Source organism: Felis catus, chromosome C1 (genome assembly GCF_018350175.1).
Source record: "Felis catus isolate Fca126 chromosome C1, F.catus_Fca126_mat1.0, whole genome shotgun sequence".
In the NCBI taxonomy this organism is placed as follows: domain Eukaryota; kingdom Metazoa; phylum Chordata; class Mammalia; order Carnivora; family Felidae; genus Felis; species Felis catus.
In genome coordinates this window covers 214324227-214343737 of record NC_058375.1, presented here as the reverse complement: position 1 = coordinate 214343737, position 19511 = coordinate 214324227, and the positions used below count along the sequence as shown (strand labels likewise).

Sequence of the window (19511 nt, the reverse complement as noted above, 5' to 3'; positions counted from 1 at the left end):
ATATGGACCTTGAACTCTAGTGTAGAGTCAAGACGGGTATGAGAAAACAGATTTGGAAGTAAATCTACACAACTGCAACCAAAATTGAATGAAACTATCCCAAAGCAGAAATCAAACAGGAACAGGCTCAAGGGACAAGAACAAAGCCCAGCAAACACCATGCGGGAGGATACTGGCAGGAAGAGAAAGACTGCGCAGTTAAAAATCTCTAACACTAACCTTTCACCCTATCATGGACCCTCACTTTCTCCACATTCACTGTATCTATAACAGAAAGGAGAAAGAGCCAGGATCTTTGGGGAAGATTATCCATTTGTTCAATAAGGCTAAAAACTAAAATGAAGATTGGTAAAATAGTGCCCATATCATAAAAGACTTTGTATTTTATATCCCAAGGGCAATGAAAGGCTATAAAAAGATCAGGGCAAGAAAATGTCTAGAATGAAATCTGCACTTCAGGAAGATCATTCAAGATGCCAGGAGGAGAATGAATTAGCAAGAGCTAACGTAAGGATGCCTGGGTGGCTCAGTTGGTTGGGCATCTGGCTCTTGGTTTTGGCTCAGATCATTATCTCATGAGATCAAGCCCTGCACCGGGCTCTGCACTGGCAGCATGGAGTCTGCTTGGGATTCTCTCTCCGCCCCCCCCCCGCCCCCTCCCCCCCCCCCGCCTCTCTAAAAAAAAAAAAAAAAAAAAAAAAAAAGCTAAAAGCTAAGGAGAGGTGTGAGAAATTCAGCAGATATTGTGGAAGCCAGACCTATATACCTATAGAGAAAAAGGTGATGATAATAAATAATAACTACATTCACAGACATAAAAAGAGGTCACCAACATATTAAATGTTTAAGGCAGGTTACAGAGCACAGAGAATCATTACATTCAACACATTCTAAAATATATTCTTAGTGAGTATACATAAATATGCCCCACGTTATTAATATTTACTTCTGAATGGTAGAATTATGGATAATCCTTTTCCTATTAAGTTTCTAACTTATGTATACAACAAAGATAGTACAGGCACAATTTTTTTTTAATGGAAAAACTCAAAAGTTTCAAACACTGAAGTCAAAAAAGGTAAAGATTGAAAAGTCTTGGGGCGCCTGGGTGGCGCAGTCGGTTAAGCGTCTGACTTCAGCCAGGTCACGATCTCGCGGTCCGGGAGTTCGAGCCCCGCATCAGGCTCTGGGCTGATGGCTCAGAGCCTGGAGCCTGTTTCCGATTCTGTGTCTCCCTCTCTCTCTGCCCCTCCCCCGTTCATGCTCTGTCTCTCTCTGTCCCAAAAATAAATAAACGTTGAAAAAAAAAAATTAAAAAAAAGAAAAAAAAAGAAAAGTCTTCACTGGCTTCCACAATGAAGTCACTAGTGACCTGAAAAGCAGTTATAGAAATGTGAGGGGGATACCTGACTGGCTCAGTTGGTAGAGCATGTGACTCTTGATATCAAGGTCATGAGTTTGAGCCCCACACTGGGGGTAGGGTTTATATACATACACACCAGAAAATAGTATCTGCAAGCGGTGTATAAATAATTGCACAGAGACAACAGAAGCAAACCAGGTTGAATGGTCACCCTAGTCAAGGAACAGAACAGGCCATAAATGGAAGAAGATAAAATGATAAAATTCCTGATTCTGCCTACCAACAACCGACATATCTACAACCATACAGGGAAATGTTCTGGTAACCTCAGAGGGCTAAAGAGAAGGTAAAATTATCAGGGCACAATAGACTTCAGTTACCTTAATAATGCCGAAAAACATCCTATGAACAATTTAACATGTGAAAAGGTTTAACACACAAAAATTACAGAGACCCCAGTAATAGTTCTTGAAATAGAACCAGGAGACTGGGTCAATAGTAAAAGAAACTCCATGGTTATGAAGATGATACAACAAAAGGATGAATAAACAGAGGGATCCTCATTCATCTCATGACCAAGGATGACAGTAACACACAGCACAGTAGAGAATTCTGAGAACGAGTCCTGGTTCGAGTCCTGGTCCTAGCATCTCTGAAATATAAAAGCACCCAAATCTTGCAGGAAGGATTCAGAAAAGGACATAAAATGGATATAATGGCATAAAGTGCTTCTTATGGAATATGTGCAAAAATACTGTTAGTTCAGAGACCACCCTATAAGCCTGTCTTTCTCATGCCGAAAGCAACTATGACAGCACAGATAGATGGTAAGGCTCTAGCGGTTTCTCTCCTTTGGCTACTCCAATTCTGAGATAAGGAACTCAGACATCGGCCTACCCTCAAATTTTCAGAGCTGACTTAAAAACAGCTGATAAAACACTCCTATATAACCAAAATTTCAGACCTTGTCCATTAATCAAAATGCCTTACAAGTGAATTCAAGTAATACATTCCTTCTAATACTAGGAAATCGGTCTTGTTTGATAAACTGCAATCTATAGTTGACAATGAATGCAAAATAATCTGGCCTTTTTGTCAACATCCTAAAAACTCTGTGCTAGCGTCACTTGGGTGGCTCAGTAGGTTAAACATCCAACTCCAGCTCAGGTCATGATCTCGTGGTGAGTTTGAGTCCCGTGTGGAGCTCTGTACGTACTGACAGCTCAGAACCTGGAGCCTGCTTCAGTTTCTGTGTCTTCCTCTCTCTCTGCCCCTCCTCCACTCACTCACACACTCACTCTCTCTCTCTCTCAAAAATAAACACTAAAAGAAAATTAAAAAACAAAAAAACAAACACTCTGTGCTAAATTAGCCCCCACTGGCAATTATCTTATCTCTGATTACTAGTATAAATATTTTCTCTATGTATTTTTTTGTTTTCCTGGGTTCCTTACCTCCTCTTTGGGACCGCATCAATCACTCTGTGGGCATGTGACTGCATGTTCAAGAGAGGAGAGAGAAGAAATCAACCCAGCTCTATATTACCATTGGATGTGCAACAAAGAAAAGGGAGACCCTGGTCCCTCAGCTCTAAGTCTACCATTTTCTCACAACCTGGCACAATGTCAAGAAGCCAGACGACTTCTGGGCATAGTCACTGTCAACATGAAGGAGCTGCAGATCTATGTGAAGAAGTTCTAACTGGAGAAACACAGCAAGGAGAAGCAAAAGCAGAATCAGAATCCGGCACAGCAGCGGAGAGTTCAACTGATCCTGCTTCCAGAAGTCTTGACAGACCAATTAGTTACAGCTACTAATAATTCAAAACGTATACTCCTTTAAAACCTCCTGAATTTTTCTTATAAATATTATCTGCTGATGCAAACCTCCATCTCCTGGATATGTAAAAGTTACCCAGAAAAAAACTATGGCAAATCTGGAATGAACTCCAGCCAGTACTACAGATAGTCTGACAAAGACTAACAGAATGAACACCAAGGAACTGAATCTGCCCCCACACTTCTTTAATTCCATTTTCCCAAGAGTAGAAAAAAGAGCTACTCTTCTAGCACTCCTCACGTACACAGTCCCAAATAAATGAATAGTTCTGTCCCCATTCCAACAGCAAGCTATTTTTACCTTAGCCAGATGTGGATTAAGATAACACAAGATTAATAACTCCATTAGTGCAAATTAGTTCAACCACTTCAAAAATAGTTTGGCAATATCTATCAAATCTAAATATATGCCTACCCCATGATCCCATAATCCACTGCTAGACATATATGCAAGGGAAATTTCTACCAAAAGACAAAGACAAGATATTCAAAGTAGCTTTATTCGTAATTACCAAAAACTGACATTTGGCTGCTGTGTTCATCACCACAAACAGATGAATGGGTAAACAAACTGCAGTGGAGCTTCGAGGAGAGGGTGGTATGGCAGACAGAGCACTGAAGCTCTTCCCCTCCTCACAGCTCCCTTGCCCTATGCATCTCTTCCCTCTGGCTATGTTACTGAGAAAGGTAACATCATTAATAATGAGACAAACAGGGGCACCTGGGTGGCTCAGTCAGTTAAGCGTCCAACTCTGGATTCCAGCTCAGGTCAAGAGCTCACAGTCAGTCCTGAGATCAAGCCCTGCATCAGGCTCCAGGCTGGGCATGGAACCTGCTTAAGATTATCTCTCTCTCTCTCTCCCTCCCCTGCTCTGGGGCACATACGTGCTCTGCCTCTCTCTCTCTCTCTCTCTCTCTCTCTCAAAAATAATGAGACAAACAGACACCATGTGCCTCCTGATGTGTTGCACTGAGAAGGACACAGCATTATTTATGTTTACATTCCTGACAATAATGCATAAACTAATCTTGAAAAAACATCAGATCTACCCGAACTGACAGACATAAAACCAATCAACTGTAGTCTCCAAAAATACCAATGTCATAAGACACACACACACACAAAAAAAAAAAACAGCTGAAGATTCATCCCAGATTAAGGGAGACTTAGAGATATAAAGACCAGGTGCCTGTATGATTCTTAATTTCATCCTAAACCAGCTATAAGAGATATTAAAGAGGAGCACCTGGGTGGCTCAGCTGGTTAAGCATGGACTCTTGATACCAGTTCAGGTCATGATCTCACAGTTCGTGAGTTAGAGCCCCTCATCAGGCTCTGTGCTGATGGTATGAAGCCTGCTTGGGGTTCTGTCTCTCCTTCTCTGTCCCTCCCCTACTTGTGAGTGCACACAAGTCGCTCTCTCCCAAAACAAGTGAACTTTAAAAAAAAGAGAGACATTAAAGAGACAACTGTAATAATCTGAATAGAAGTTAATGAGTTAGGTAGTAGCACCATATCAATGTTAATTATGACTGAAATTTTTACTGTGATTATGTAGGAGAATGCTCTTATTCTTAGAAAATAACACTGACGGGGTGCTGCTGGCTCAGTCAGTGCAGCATGGGACTCTTGATGTCAGGGTCATGAATTCAAACCCTATGATGGATACAGAGCTTACTTAAAAAACAACAATAATAATAATAAATTAGGCGCGCCTGAGTGACTCAGTCTGTTAAGCATCAGACTTTAGCTCAGGTCACAATCTCACAGTTCGTGAGCTGGAGCCCCAGATCGGGCTGGGCTCTCTGCTGTCAGTACTGAGCCTGCTTCAGATTCTATGTCTCCCTCTCTCTCTGCCCCTCTCCCGCTCACACTCTCTCTCTAAAACCTAAACATTTTAAAAATAAGTTTATTTAAAAAAAAATATTGGAATGCTTATGGGAAAAGGAGCATGAGGTCTGTATCAAACTCTCAAATGGAATGGAAAACTTTTTTTTTAATGTTTATTTATTTATTTTTAAAGAGTATACAAGCAGGAAAGGGGCAAAAAAAGAGGGAGAGAGAGAATCCCAAGCAGCCTCTGCACTGTCAGCAAAGAGCTGACACCAGGCTCAAACTCATGAACCATGAGATCATGGCCCTAAGATGATGACTGGAGCCAAAATCAAGAGGCAGACGCTTAACTGACTGAGCCACCCAGGTGCCCCTGGAATGGAAAAAACATCTATAAAATGCTATATGTTACAAATTATGTGAAGAATTATATACATACATACATGCACATACAAGAAAGAAAAAGAGAAAAATGAATAAAATAAATACAGAAAATGTTAAAAACTAGTGACAACAAACTACACGAAGGGCATACTAAAAAATCTTAGTAATTTTTGGCAACTTTTCTGTAAGTTTGAAATTATTTCAAAATAAGTTAAATTGTAGTATGTTCCTACAATGAAACATTCATCAATAAAGAAAAGAACCCATTACCAAAGAACCCAGCTACCAAAGAATATATACTGTGTGATTCTTTTGAAAAGAAGTTCAATAAGTAATCAAAAGGGGACAGATGTCAGAAATGTGCTCATCAGGAAAGTAGAACTAGTGAGGAGGAAGGAGAAGAAGAAGCCTTCTGGGGTGCTGGAAATGTTCACTATTGTGATCTAACTGGTGATTACATAAGTATATAATATGTAAAACTTCTTCCAACTATACACTTCAGATTTGTGCACCTATTTACTGTATTTTATACCTCAATATAAAAAACGTTGAAATAGGGGGCACCTGGCTGGCTCAGTCAGTGGAACACGTAACTCTTGATGTCAAGGTTGTGAGTTTGAGCCCCATGTTGGCTGTAGACATTACTTAAAAATAAAAGGTAAATAAATAAGGTTAAAATAAACCGTAAGATAGTTTCACTAAAAAAAAAAGTCCAATTAAAAATATTTTAGGGGCACCTGATGGCTCAGTTGGTTGAAAGTCCAAATTTTGATCTTAGCTCAGGTCATGATCTCATGGTTCCTTACATTTGAGCTCAGCAATGGGCTCTGCACTAACAGCGTGAAGTCGGCTTGGGATTCTGTCTCTCCCTCTGTCTGCCCCTTCCACACTTGCTCTCTCTCTCAAAATAAATAAACTTTAAAATATATTTTTTTTAGTGGACATGAAGCTCAGCTATTTTATTTTTTTAAATAAGCTCTATGCCCAACATGGGGCTTGAACTCACAACCCCATAATCAAGAGTTGCGTGCTCTACCAACTGAGCCAGCCAAGCACCCTTAAGATGGCTTTTTTTTTTTTTTTAAAGTAATTTCCACACCCAACGTGGGACTCCTTAACAACCCTGAGAGATCAGGAGTTGGATACTCTAACAACTAAGCCACCCAGGAACCCCGAAGCAAAGCTATTTTAGATACAAATCATCTGGGGCGCCTGGGTGATTTAGTCGGTTAAGTGTTCAAAACTCTTGATTTTGACTCAAGTCATGATCTCACGATTGTGAGATGGAAACCCATGTCGGGCTCTGTACAGACAGGCAGTGTGGAGCCTACTCGGGATTCTCTCTCTCTGCCCCACCCCCGTGCTCACTCTCTCTCTCAAATAAATTAAACATTTAAAAAATAAATAAAGGCCAATATTCGGATAACAAATACTAAATTTACTCCCTACTTAAACTTTTGATTAAAAAAACTTATACTGCTATACTGATATAATAATCTACACAACTATTATTTGCTTAAGACCAAAAACAAGTCTACATTAAAATGAAGCAAGACTAGGAGCACCTGCCTCAGTCAGTAGAGCATGCAACTCTTGATCTCGGGGTCATCACTTTGAGCCCCATGTTGGGGGCAAAGATTACTTTAAAAGTTTAAAAAATAAAATAAAATAAGGCAAGACTCAACCACTAAGCTAAAATATGTAAGTCTCAGAATGCGTATTTTTCCCAAACTTCAGAAAAAAGCTAAAGCTAAGTAAAACAATGAAAAGGAAACATGAGGAGAGAACCACATACACCACATCACTTATCTTCATAAAAGACAGGAAGCAATCTTATGAAAGCAGCACATTCACACAACATAATATAGGTACAATGAGGTTTGCACACAAGAGTATAATTACTCATATGTCATTAAAAGACAAAAAAAAACACAGAAATGAAGAAAAATTAGTGAGATGAGATTAAGGATTTTATCCCTATTTTCCTAATTTACAATAACCTTCAATTACTTTTATGACAAAATATATTTTAATTCTCACAGGAAGTGTTTGCCTGGTTTCTATGAAATATTTTCCCAACCCCAACATAAATGTCATAGAAAGTTAATATTCTCTTGAACATTAACTCAGTTTAAAAAATAATTTTAAGAGGGTGCCTGGCTGGCTCAGTCAGTAGAGTGTGACTCTTGATCTTGGGATTGTGAGTTCAAGGCTTACATTGGATACAGAGATTACTAACACACACACACACACACACACACACACTTTAAGGTAAAAAAATAAAAGGAAACTCTTCTCTCAACTATTATAGCAGAAAACACTATTCCCTTTGCACCCATCTGATCTTCAGTTTTAAGCAGGCAAACATTTTTTTTAAGGTTTTAAGTAATCTCTACACCCAACATGGGGCTCAAACTTACAACCCTGAGATCAAGAGTCCCATGCTCTACTGACTGAGCCAGCCAGCACCCCTAAACAAGCAAATGTTTTTGAATAATTTTGAAAACATGATCTATTAACACATTTACTGAGGACAAAACTTCATAAAGCAAAATTAGGCTTCAATTATTTACTTTATTACTAAACAGTTAATCCTAGGAAAAGGAACAAAGAACTTTTTTCCCAGAAAATTACCAAAGATCAAAAGAATTATGCACATCTATCTGGACCACGTATTATATATGAAACCTTGCAAAATACTATTTATTTCCATGTGAATTACCCTTTTGTGGCATATCTTTAAAAAAATTATAGATGCTTTGCTGACTTTTCTCCTCATCCTAAAAGAAATTTCAATCCCTAATTTACAGTGTCATGATAAGCACTGTAATCCAGCACAATCTGAATCACTACCCAAGCCATAAAAGTAAGGTCAGCTTTATTCCTAACAGCCCCAAAGCAAAAACAACCCAAATTTTCATTCAAAGTTGAATGGATAAACAAATACTATAATAATCATACCCAATATTCTCAGCACTAAAAAAACTAATGACTGATACCTGCAGCAACACGAATGAATGAAATCAGACACTGAACTGAGCCAAAGAAGCCAGACCAAAAAAGAAAATATACTGAATAATTCCATTTATGCAAAACCCTAGAAGAGGCAAAATTAATCTACAGTCACAGAAACTAATTCAGTGGGGGAGGAAAAATGACTGCAAAATGTAGAAGGAAACTTCTACAGGTGATGAAAATGTTACACATTTTGATTGTGGTGATGGTTATACAAGTACATACATTTGTCAAAACTCATCAAAATGTACATTTAATATGGGTGTACTTAATATCTTCATTTTATTCTATGTAAATTATACTTAAAAAAAAAGGTGAATTTTAAAAAGACTGAGCTTACTAAAAATAGACTGGCTCCCTCAAAGAGCAATGCATTCCAAGACGAACATTTTATATTCCTTTTATATTAAATAATCTCTCTTTATACATTTTTTTAAAGTTTTTATTTTTAGGGGCGCCTGGGTGGCTCTGTCAGTTGAGTGTCTAACTTCAGCTCAGGTCATGATCTCACAGCTCATGAGTTCGAGCCCCGCATCAGGCTCTGTGCTGACAGCTCGGAGCCTGAAGCCTGCTTTGGATTCTGTGTCTCTCTACCCCACCCCTGCTTATGCTCTGTCTCTCTCTGTCTCAAAAATAAATAAACGTTAAAAAAAAAAAAAGAAAAAACATTTTATTTTTAAGTAATCTCTACACCTAACATGGGGCTTGAACTCACAACCCTGAGATTAAGAATTACATGCTCCACCAACTGAGCCAGCCAGGCACCCGTAAGTCATCTTTCTTTAAATCTATTAAAATAAATGTTAGGGGTGCCTGGCTGCTTCAGTCAGTAGAACATGCAACTTTTGATCTCAGGGTTGTGAGTTCAAGCCCCATGTTGCATGTAGAGATTACTTAAAAATAAATCTAAAAAAAAAAAAAATGTTAAAGTTTTAGATAAAACCAAGGAACACTGTCTAAAACTGTTCTGTCTTATATAACAGTACCCATTAGCCACACGTGGCTGTATCAAGTTAAGTTAAGTAAAAATCAACTAAAATTTAATTTAGGTCCTCAACGGGGAAAAAGTGACTTTACAGTGGACAAACCTGACAAGGAATCAAAGTCAACCATATTATCAAGTATATCTAGGTCAGCATTAACAATGATAAAGCACACTGATAGTATACGTGCTCTTAATATAATCTGATAAAAATGGCAATTTACCTCTGAGGTCTTCCTCCCCAAAACCCTTAACCCCACTCTAATCGTGAGAGAAACATCTGATAAATCCCAACAGAGAGGCATTCTACAAAAACACTTAGCCAGTAACTCCTCAAAATTGCCAAGACTTAAAAACAGGGAAGTCTGAGAAACTATCACAGCCAAGAGGACCCTATAGATATGTGACCAAATGCGGTATCCTAGATGGATCCTGGAACAGAAAAACTAAGGATATCTGAATAAACTATGGACTTCAGCTAATAATGATGTATCAGGATTGGTTTATTAACTATAACAAATATATCACAGCAAGGGGCATCTGGGTGGCCCAGTCAGTTGAGCATCAGACTTCAGCTCAGGTCATGATTTCTTGGTTCATGAGTTCAAGCCGCACACAACAGGCTTGCTGCTGTCAACACAAGAGCAGCTTCAGATCCTCTGTCCCCCCCGTCTGCCCCTCCCCCACTTGTGCTCTATCAAAAATAAACATTAGGGGCGCCTGGGTGGCTCAGTCAGTTGGCTGTCCACCTTCAGCTCAGGTCATGATCCCACAGTTCGTGAGTTCAAGCCCCCAGTCGGGTTCTGTGCTGACAGCTCAGAGCCCAGAGTCTGCTTCGGATTCTGTGTCTCCCTCTCTCTATGCCCCTCCCTGCCTCCCTACCCCCCCCCAACAAAAAACAAATAAACATTAAATATATATACCACAGTAATATAAAACATTAATAATAGGGGAAACAGGGTGTGGTATATATGGGAGATCTCTGTACCATCTTCTGTTTCTCTGTAAATCTAAAACTGTTCTTAAAAATGAAGACTACTATATGGGCACCTGGCGGACTCAGCCGGTTGGGAATCCAACTTCAGCTCAGGTCAAGATCTTGCAGCTAGTGAGTTGGAGCCCCACATCGATCTCTGTGCTGACAGCTCAGAGCCTCAAACCTGCTTCGGATTCTGTGTCTCCCTCTCTCTCTTCCCCTCCCCTGCTCGTGCTCTGTCTCCATCTCTGTCTCTGTCTCTCTCTCTCTCTCAAAAAATGAACAAGAAAAAAATAAACTTTTTTTTAAATGAATGAATGAATGAATAAACAAACAAACAAACAAACAAACAAACAAGGGAATCTGAAGGGCACCTGGGTGGCTCAGTTGGTTAAGCATCAGATTCTTGGTTTCAGCTTAGGTCATGACCTCACAGTTCACAGGAGTGAGCCCTGTGTCAGGCTCTGTGCTGACAGCATGGAGACTGCTTGGGATTCTCTCTCCCTCTCTGCCCCTACCCAACTTACAAGTGCACTCGAGTGCTCTCTTTCAAAATAAACTTTAAAAAAGTCTTAAAAAGAGAAGGCTGTTTTATCACTAATCACAACTTAAGAACCAATGCTCTCTCTCCCTCAAAATAAACTTTTAAAAAAAGTCTCAAAAACAGAGGGCTACTTTATAACCATAACGTATGAACAAATCTTTATCTACCCAGCACTAAAAACCCTCAATGAAATCTAAAAGACCTCAATGTTTATTTCAATTTCTATTTCAAACCATTACTTATTTTTTAATGCTTTAAAAAACAAAACAACAAAAAAACTACGTATCATATGTGAATAGAACATTGAAAACTGTTCCACTCCCCATAGTAGCAATTCTCAAAGTAACATCTTCTGAAATTCTTTCAAGGTAGCCATGATGTCAAAACTATTATTACAATAATACTAAGATATTACACTTTTCAGTATTGGCGCTGCACTAATCATGCAGTGAAAGAGTAACTGATACACAGACCGGGGTATTTAGCAGACATTTTTTTTCAAAAATGATCAAAGTGTGGGGTGTCTGGGGGGCTCAGTTAAGCATCTGATTCTGGATTTCAGCTTGAGTCATGGTCTCACGGTTCATGAGTTCAAGCCCTACATCAGGCTCCATGCTGATAGTGTGGAGCCTGCTTGAGATTCTTTCCTTCTCTCTCGCTCCTCCCCCTTCAGTCTGCCCCTCCCCCGCTCCTGCTGATAAACTTTAAAAAAAAAATGAACAAAGGACAAGAACCATATGATCCTCTCAAAAGATGCAGAGAAAGCATTTGACAAAATACAGCATCCTTTCTTGATAAAAACCCTCAAGAAAGTAGGGATAGAAGGAGCATACCTCGAGATCATAAAAGCCACATATGAACGACCCACCGCTAATATCATCCTCAATGGGGAAAAACTGAGAGCTTTCCCCCTAAGGTCAGGAACAAGACAGGGATGTCCACTCTCACCACTGTTAATCAACACAGTATTGGAAGTCTTAGCCTCTGCAATCAGACAACACAAAGAAATAAAAGGCATCCAAATGAACCAGGAGGAGGTCAAACTTTCACTCTTCGCAGATGACATGATACTCTATATGGAAAACCTTAAAGATTCCACCAAAAAACTGCTAGAACTGCTCCATGAATTCAGCCAAGTTGCAGGATATAAAATCAATGCCCAGAAATCAGTTGAATTCATATACACCAACAATGAAGCAACAGAAAGAGAAATCAAGGAATCCCATTTACAGTTGCACAAAAAAACCATAAAATACCTAGAAATAAATCTAACCAAAGAGGTGAAACTATACACCTGTATATACATACAGTGAAAACTATAGAAAGCTTATGAAAGAAATTGAAGACACAAAAAAAATGGAAAAAAATTCCATGCTCCTGCATAGGAAGAACAAATACTGTTAAAATGTCGATACTTGGGGCGCCTGGGTGGCTCAGTCGGTTAAGCATCCGACTTCAGCTCGACTTCAGCTCGGGTCACAATCTCGCGGTCCGCGAGTTCGAGCCCTGCGTCGGGCTCTGGGCTGATGGCTCAGAGCCTAGAGCCTGCTTCCGATTCTGTGTCTCCCTCTTTCTCTGCCCCTTCCCCGTTCATGCTCTGTCTCTGTTTCAAAAATAAATAAACGTTAAAAAAAAATTTGGGGAGGGCGCCTGGGTGGCTCAGTCGGTTGAGCATCCGACTTCGGCTCAGGTCATGATCTCGCGGTCCGTGAGTTCAAGCCCCGCATCGGGCTCCGTGCTGACAGCTCAGAGCCTGGAGCCTGTTTCGGATTCTGTGTCTCCCTCTCTCTCTGACCCTCCCCCGTTCATGCTCTGTCTCTCTCTGTCTCAAAAATAAATAAACGTTAATAATAAAAAAAAAATTTTTTTTTTAATTTAAAAAAAAAAAATTTTTTTTAAATGTCAATACTACCCAAAGCAATCTACATATTCAATGCAATCCCTATCAAAGTAACACCAGCATTCTTCACAGAACTAGAACAAATAATCCTAACAAAAAAATGAACAAAATGACACTATCACTTCAAAAACAAAAAAATTGGCAGTACTTGTGGCCAATAATAAAATCTGAACTTTCAAGCAAAATTCGAATTTTGGAAAACTTCTATTCGCCATGAGTTTGCTGGGTTTTCCAGTACTTCAGACTTTCCCAATTCTTCAAGGCTTTCCTGATGAGTACTAACATTAATAAATGCAATTTTTTAAGTTTATTTTTATTTATTTTGAGAGAGATCGAGAGCAAGCTAGGGAAGGGGAGAGAGGGGGGGGGGGACAGAATACTAAGCAGGCCCCCAATGTCAACACAGAGAGCAACGCAGAGCTAGAGCAGAGCTAGAACTCACAAACCATGCCATCATGACCTGAGCCAAAATCTAGAGTTAAACACTTAATCGACAGAGCCACACAAGCACCCCTGAATGCAAGTTTTTGGTACTATGTCATTTAAGGTAGTCATTTAAGGTACAAGACAGACCAATGGATTTTAATGTTACAGAATATAAAAAGTGCACTGACATAATTCAGATTTCATATTGCAACTAACCTTTAAAAACTACCACTTGGGGTGCCTGGTTGGCTCAGTTAAGCGTCTGACTACAGCTCAGGTCATGATCTCGCAGTTCATGGGTTTGAGCCCCACGTAGAGCTCAGTGCTGACAGCTCAGACAGTCTAGAGCCTGCTTCAGATTTTGTGTTTTCCTCTCTCTCTGCCCCTCCCTCACTCATGCTCATACTCTCTCTCTCAAAAACAAACATTAAAAAAAAAACTAAAAATAAGATAAAATAAAAAATAAAAACTACTACTTGTCGGGCACCTGGGTGGCTCAGTCGATTAAGCTAAGTCGATTAAGTCGAACCAGCTCCTGGTTCATGAGTTCGAGTCCCACGTCAGGCTGTGCCCTGCCAGCCTGGAGCCTGCTTCAGATTCTGTCTCCCTCTCTTCTCTGCCCCTCCCCCAAGCACGTGCTGTCTGTCTCTCTCTCTCTCTCTCTCTCTCTCTCTCTCTCTCTCTCTCTTTCTCTAAGATAAACATTAAAGAAAAATTAAAGGGGTGCCTGGGTGGCTCAGTCAGTTAAGTGTCCGACTCTTAGTTTCAGCTCAGGTCATGATCTCATGGTTTAATGGGTTTAAATCCCACATCAGCTCTGCGCTGACAGTGCAGAGCCTGTTCTCTCTCTCTCTCTCTGCCTCTCCCCCACTCACGATGTCTCTGTCTCTCCCCAAAAAATGAATAAATTTTTAAAAAATTTAAAAAGCTACTACTTGTCGAATTTTGGTGTACTATACCAAAGAATAATCTGCAATTATCTGAAAAAAGTCTTAAAATATTGCTCCCTTTTCCAACTACATACATATCTCTGTGAGGGTTAATTTCCTTCATATACTTCAACCAAAGTAATAAAGAGCAACTGACTGAACACAGAAGCAGATATGTGAATCCAGCTGCCTTCCACAAAGCAAAACATAAAAAACAACTTGCAAAAAGATAAAACAATGTCACTCTTCTCACCAAATTTTTTTGAAATGTTTTAGAAAATGGGTATTCTTGGGGTGCCTGGGTGGCTCAGTCGGTTAGGTGGCTGACTTCGGCTCAGGTCATGATCTTCGTGGTCTATGGGTTCGAGCCCCATGTTGGGCTCTGTGCTCACTGCTCAAAGCCTGGAGCCTGTTTCCGATTCTGTGTCTCCCTCTCTCTCTGACCCTCCCCCGTTCATGCTCTCTCTCTGTCTCAAAAATAAATAAACGTTAAAAAAAAAAGGTTTAAAAAAAAAAAAAGAAAATGGGTATTCTTCATTAAAAATATATTCATGTTAATATATAATGAGTATTAATTTTAAACTAATAAATCATTTTAAATTTCTCAGTATAATATAGACACATAGAACTAAGAGGCCTAAAAGTTCTTTGGGGGTCCTCTAACTTTTAAAGAATAAAGGAGTCCTGAGGCACCTGGCTGACTCAGTCAGAAGAACACATCTGACTCCTGATCTCAGGGCTGTGAGTTCAAGGCCCATGATGGGTGTAGAGATTACAAAAAAATAAATAAATGAACTTAAAAAAAAAAAAAAAAAGGATAAAGGAGTCCTAAGATCAAAAGTTGAGAAGTGTTGGGGCATTTGGATGGCTCAGTTGGCTGAGCATCCAACTCTCAATTTCAGCTCAGGTTATAATCCCACAGGTCATAGAATTGAGCCCCACATAGGGCTCTGTGCTGACAGCAAAAGGCCTGCTTGGGATTCTCTCTCTCCCTCCCTCTCTCTCTCTCTCTCTCTCAAAATAAACAAACATTTAAAAAAAAAATTTTTTTTTTTAGCTGAGATGTGTCTATCTCAGAGAAAAAGGGAAAAAAGACAACCAAAGGAATACATAAATTAACTTACAACAAACATACGTAGCCTGGAAAGTTGATCAAAAGGCATAAAACATCACTGACACCAAGAACACCAAGATCCAAAATGTGACACTTAAGTATCTAGGTCTTAAAAATGTATCTTTTCCAAGGACAGAGAGACTTCTCACATTTTGAAATTTACTTATATGATTTTTAATGTTTATTTTTGAAAGAGAAAGAGAGAGAGAGAGGAGAAAAAAGGTGAGTGGGGGAGGGGCAAAGAGAGAGGGAGACACACAATCCAAACCAGGCTCAGGCTCCAAGCTGTCAGCACAGAGCCCGAAGCAGGGCCTAAACTCAGGAAAGGCGAGATCAAGACCTGAGCCAAAGTCAGACGCTTAACCAACTGAGCCAACCAGGCACCCCTACTTATATGATTTTTTGGTTGCCTCTGCCATTAGGCTATAAACCCTACGAAGATAGTTCCTTATGTGTTTTGCTCACCACTGTGGCTAGCCCAGCACTCGGCACAAAGCAGCTATTCAAGTATTGCTGGACTGAGAACAAAACAACACTTACTAACAGAACTCACTGATGTCTCTATTCAAATTATAAAGATGAAATTTTATAATCAAAATTTACCTATTTACATTGTAATAACAATCATAAAAGCTACCATTTACTGAAATCCCATTTACTGTGCACCAGGCATTACACTGGCATTTAATTTTTTTTAAATTTTTTTTATTTTTGAGACAGAGAGAGACAGAGCATGAACGGGGGAGGGTCAGAGAGAGAGGGAGACACAGAATCTGAAACAGGCTCCAGGCTCTGAGCTGTCAGCACAGAGCCCGACGCGGGGCTCAAACTCACGGACCGTGAGATCATGACCTGAGCCAAAGTCGGTCGCTTAACCGACTGAGCCACCCAGGCGCCCCATGGCATTTTAGATTTTTAATTCCCACAACCACTATGAGATATACTTTACAGGTGAAGGAAATAAGGCTACCAGCAGTTAACTTTTTATCTCAAATTACATGTAATTAAGTAACAGAAAATTAAACCCACATTTCTCTGCTTTAAAAGGCCACAAACTTTTCACTACATAATGATACAATGCTCTACAATGCTCGATACTCCTTGGTTACCTTTTTCTTTCTTCTCCATTCCCTTGCAGTTTTCAGAGGAATTCATTTTGTGGAAGTCACTTTTTCTCCTTTTCCCAATCTTCCACTCTGCTCCACTATCCTTTAACTTCTACTCCTCTGCATCACTCAGTTAAGCAATATACTAGGCCCTCAGGGTAGGGAAGAGAATAGACTCAGGATCCAAACACACTAAGAAGAAATTTCTCCTAGCACACTACAAAGAAATTTCATTAACAATGGTGGAAGCAGTATAAAAGGCCAAAGAGTATCAGATTCCAAAACATAAACTAAGGTTCTCTGACACTGATCTTGCAGGGTGGCTTCACATCCAGCCCTTCAACTGGCCATGGCTTGAGCATTATCACCTCAATTCTCAAAGACCTAACCACGAGAGCCCCTCAATATGGCCATGTCTTCAAGGCCTGAGTCATGATTTACCAATTAGAAAGTACCAAGCCAGTACCTCTGCCAATTCCTGTCAGGATCTACAAGCAAAGAACCAATACTGAAGAGACCAGAGTTCCCAAGACTTCCTCCAGGCCCAGGACAATTTGAATAAAAGGAGCTTTGTTCCCAAAGAACATACTGGCCACAATATCACTGTAAGAAGAAATGCTATTGGGGCGCCTGGGTGGCGCAGTCGGTTAAGCGTCCGACTTCAGCCAGGTCACGATCTCGCGGTCGGTGAGTTCGAGCCCCACGTCAGGCTCTGGGCTGATGGCTCGGAGCCTGTTTCCGATTCTGTGTCTCCCTCTCTCTCTGCCCCTCCCCCGTTCATGCTCTGTCTCTCTCTGTCCCAAAAATGAATAAACGTTGAAAAAAAAAATTTTTTTTTAAAAAAAAAAAAAAGAAGAAATGCTATTACTGTCATTCTCCCCACTGTTTCTGAACAATATGTAAACATTTCTATTTTCCTCCCTTTTGGTAAAGAAGAACAAAATTAGGAATCAATGAACTATTCTAGGAAAAATCACAAGGCCATAAACATTACCACGTCATTTGATAATCTCACCACAAGCCAATGTTTTCCAGAAAGGGAACCCCAGAGCCTGTGAAGTTTTACACAGATTATGTGGAAATCTTTTTAAAACCTCACAAAGCCTTAACTCAGTAAGCCTGAATATACCTCACCTCAAAATTCAGATTAAAGAGAACATACAATATGAGAGAGGGCTATTCTACCTTAAAAATGAATTCAGCTAAGGGGTGTCTGGGTGGCTCAATTGATTAAGTGGCCAACTTCAGCAACAGGTCATGATCTCACAGTCCGTGGCTTCGAGCCCCACATCAGGCTCCATGCTGACAGTTCAGACCCTGGAGCTGCTTCAGATTCTGTGTCTGCCTCTCTCTCTGTCCCTCCCCTGCTCACACTCTGTCTCTGTCTCTCTTTCTCTCTCTCAAAAATGAATAAACATTAAAAAAATTTTAATAAATTCAGCTAAGAAAAAAAAAAGAATTCAGCTGCAATCTGCTAAAGTAAACCTTGTCTGAAAAAAAGCATCAGAGGAAGTCACATCTGTGGCCTGTCATTGAATACATCACTCTACAACAGATGACTTTTATTAGTAGTCCCTAGGCTCTGCATTAAAAATCTTGGTATACAAGGGGCACCAGGCTGGCTCAGTCAGTAGAGCATGTGACTCTTGATCTTGGGGTTCTAAGTTCAAGCCCCATGTTGGATGTAGAGATTACGTAAAAATAAAATCTTTAAAAAAATAATCTCAATATACTAAGAATATTTAAGCAATAAAAATTACTTAAGTCATCAGGTATCACCAAATACATACAAGCTATAAACAAAAATAAACAGGGCTTCAAAATGGTCCATTAAAAATGTTTTTCTTCAGGATTACCTAATAATTCTAGAATACGAGATGTTAATAACAAAAGTTTATATATACTGTCTAACTGATCCTTTCCCAACAGTGAAAATTCCTGCTACCACTCAAATAATGTGAATATATGTTCACATGTAGAAGTTCCACCCTTCATATTCTCCATGGCTTCCTAATACTCAAGTGTTGCTTAACACTGTAAAAAGTACCCAGAAATTAAAATTTACAAAAGTAATCAATGAAAAATAAATAACCAATGATTTTTCCACAAACCAAGTCTCTCATTTGCTAACCTTTACCACAGACACTCCTCTGAACCTTCTAAACCAAGAACTTTTGTCGGCCACGGAGGGGGGCCGACCTGGTGGCTCAGTCGGTTATGTGTCTGACTCTTGATTTTGGCTCAGGTCATGACAAGCTCCACTGTCAGCAAGGAATCTACTTGGGATTTTCTCTCTGCCTCTCCCCCATGCACATGCACGTACGCTCTCTCTCAAAACAAACAAACAAACAAACAAAAACAAAAAACACGGCACTATGAAGTTCAAATAAGGATGCTTGGTGAAACCTACCAGGCCTCACTGACCAGTAGATAAACCTATATTTTAATTCTTCAGGACATATAAACTGAAACTGCCAAGCTACCTATAAGAAATTTTTCTATGAAAGGAAAATGTTCAGAAGCTTCTGCAGGTTTCTGCCTAGAAGAGCCAACACTACACCTTCTCTGAGACCTGCCCCCACTCTTAAAGTGGAATCGTTCAATTATGTTTGCACTTCTAGACTACAGTCCTATGGCCCTACTAATTAGACCAATAATGGAGAACGGGACAAACTTCAACCAATCAAATTTCCCCTCCCAGGAATTTAAAATGTAGACAATGAGCTACTAACAGTTGCAGTGGCACTAGAATTTAAGTTCATATGTGGCACCAGGAATGAAAGTGGTGATTTTCTTCCATGTGTTTTTAAAGCAGGAAAGGCCAGACTGTGAAAAGACAACTAAAGCAGGATAAAAAGAGACAAGAGAGGACACTGACAGCCAGCAGGGAGGGAAGTGCTATCTGTACTGCCTTAGCTCCCGAACGCTTCCCAGAAGCCTCCCAGTTTCTGGTTCGTGTCCTTCATGAAAGCCAACTGCCCCCAGGTTCTTTAAGTATCTCCTTACTTCTGCTCCCAAAGAATTCCTCTTCCTATTTCACACCATCAGAAAATCATGACAACAGTTTAAGACACAAATTCACAATAGGAACAGTGTAGAA

At 39.8% G+C, this 19511-nt stretch overlaps 1 protein-coding gene across 5 annotated transcripts in view; it reads right to left on the bottom strand.

Annotated features, from left to right (window-relative positions):
• GIGYF2 (GRB10 interacting GYF protein 2) overlaps window positions 1–19511 on the bottom strand; it is a 158535-nt gene that overhangs the window by 121805 nt on the left and 17219 nt on the right. The window lies entirely within an intron of this gene.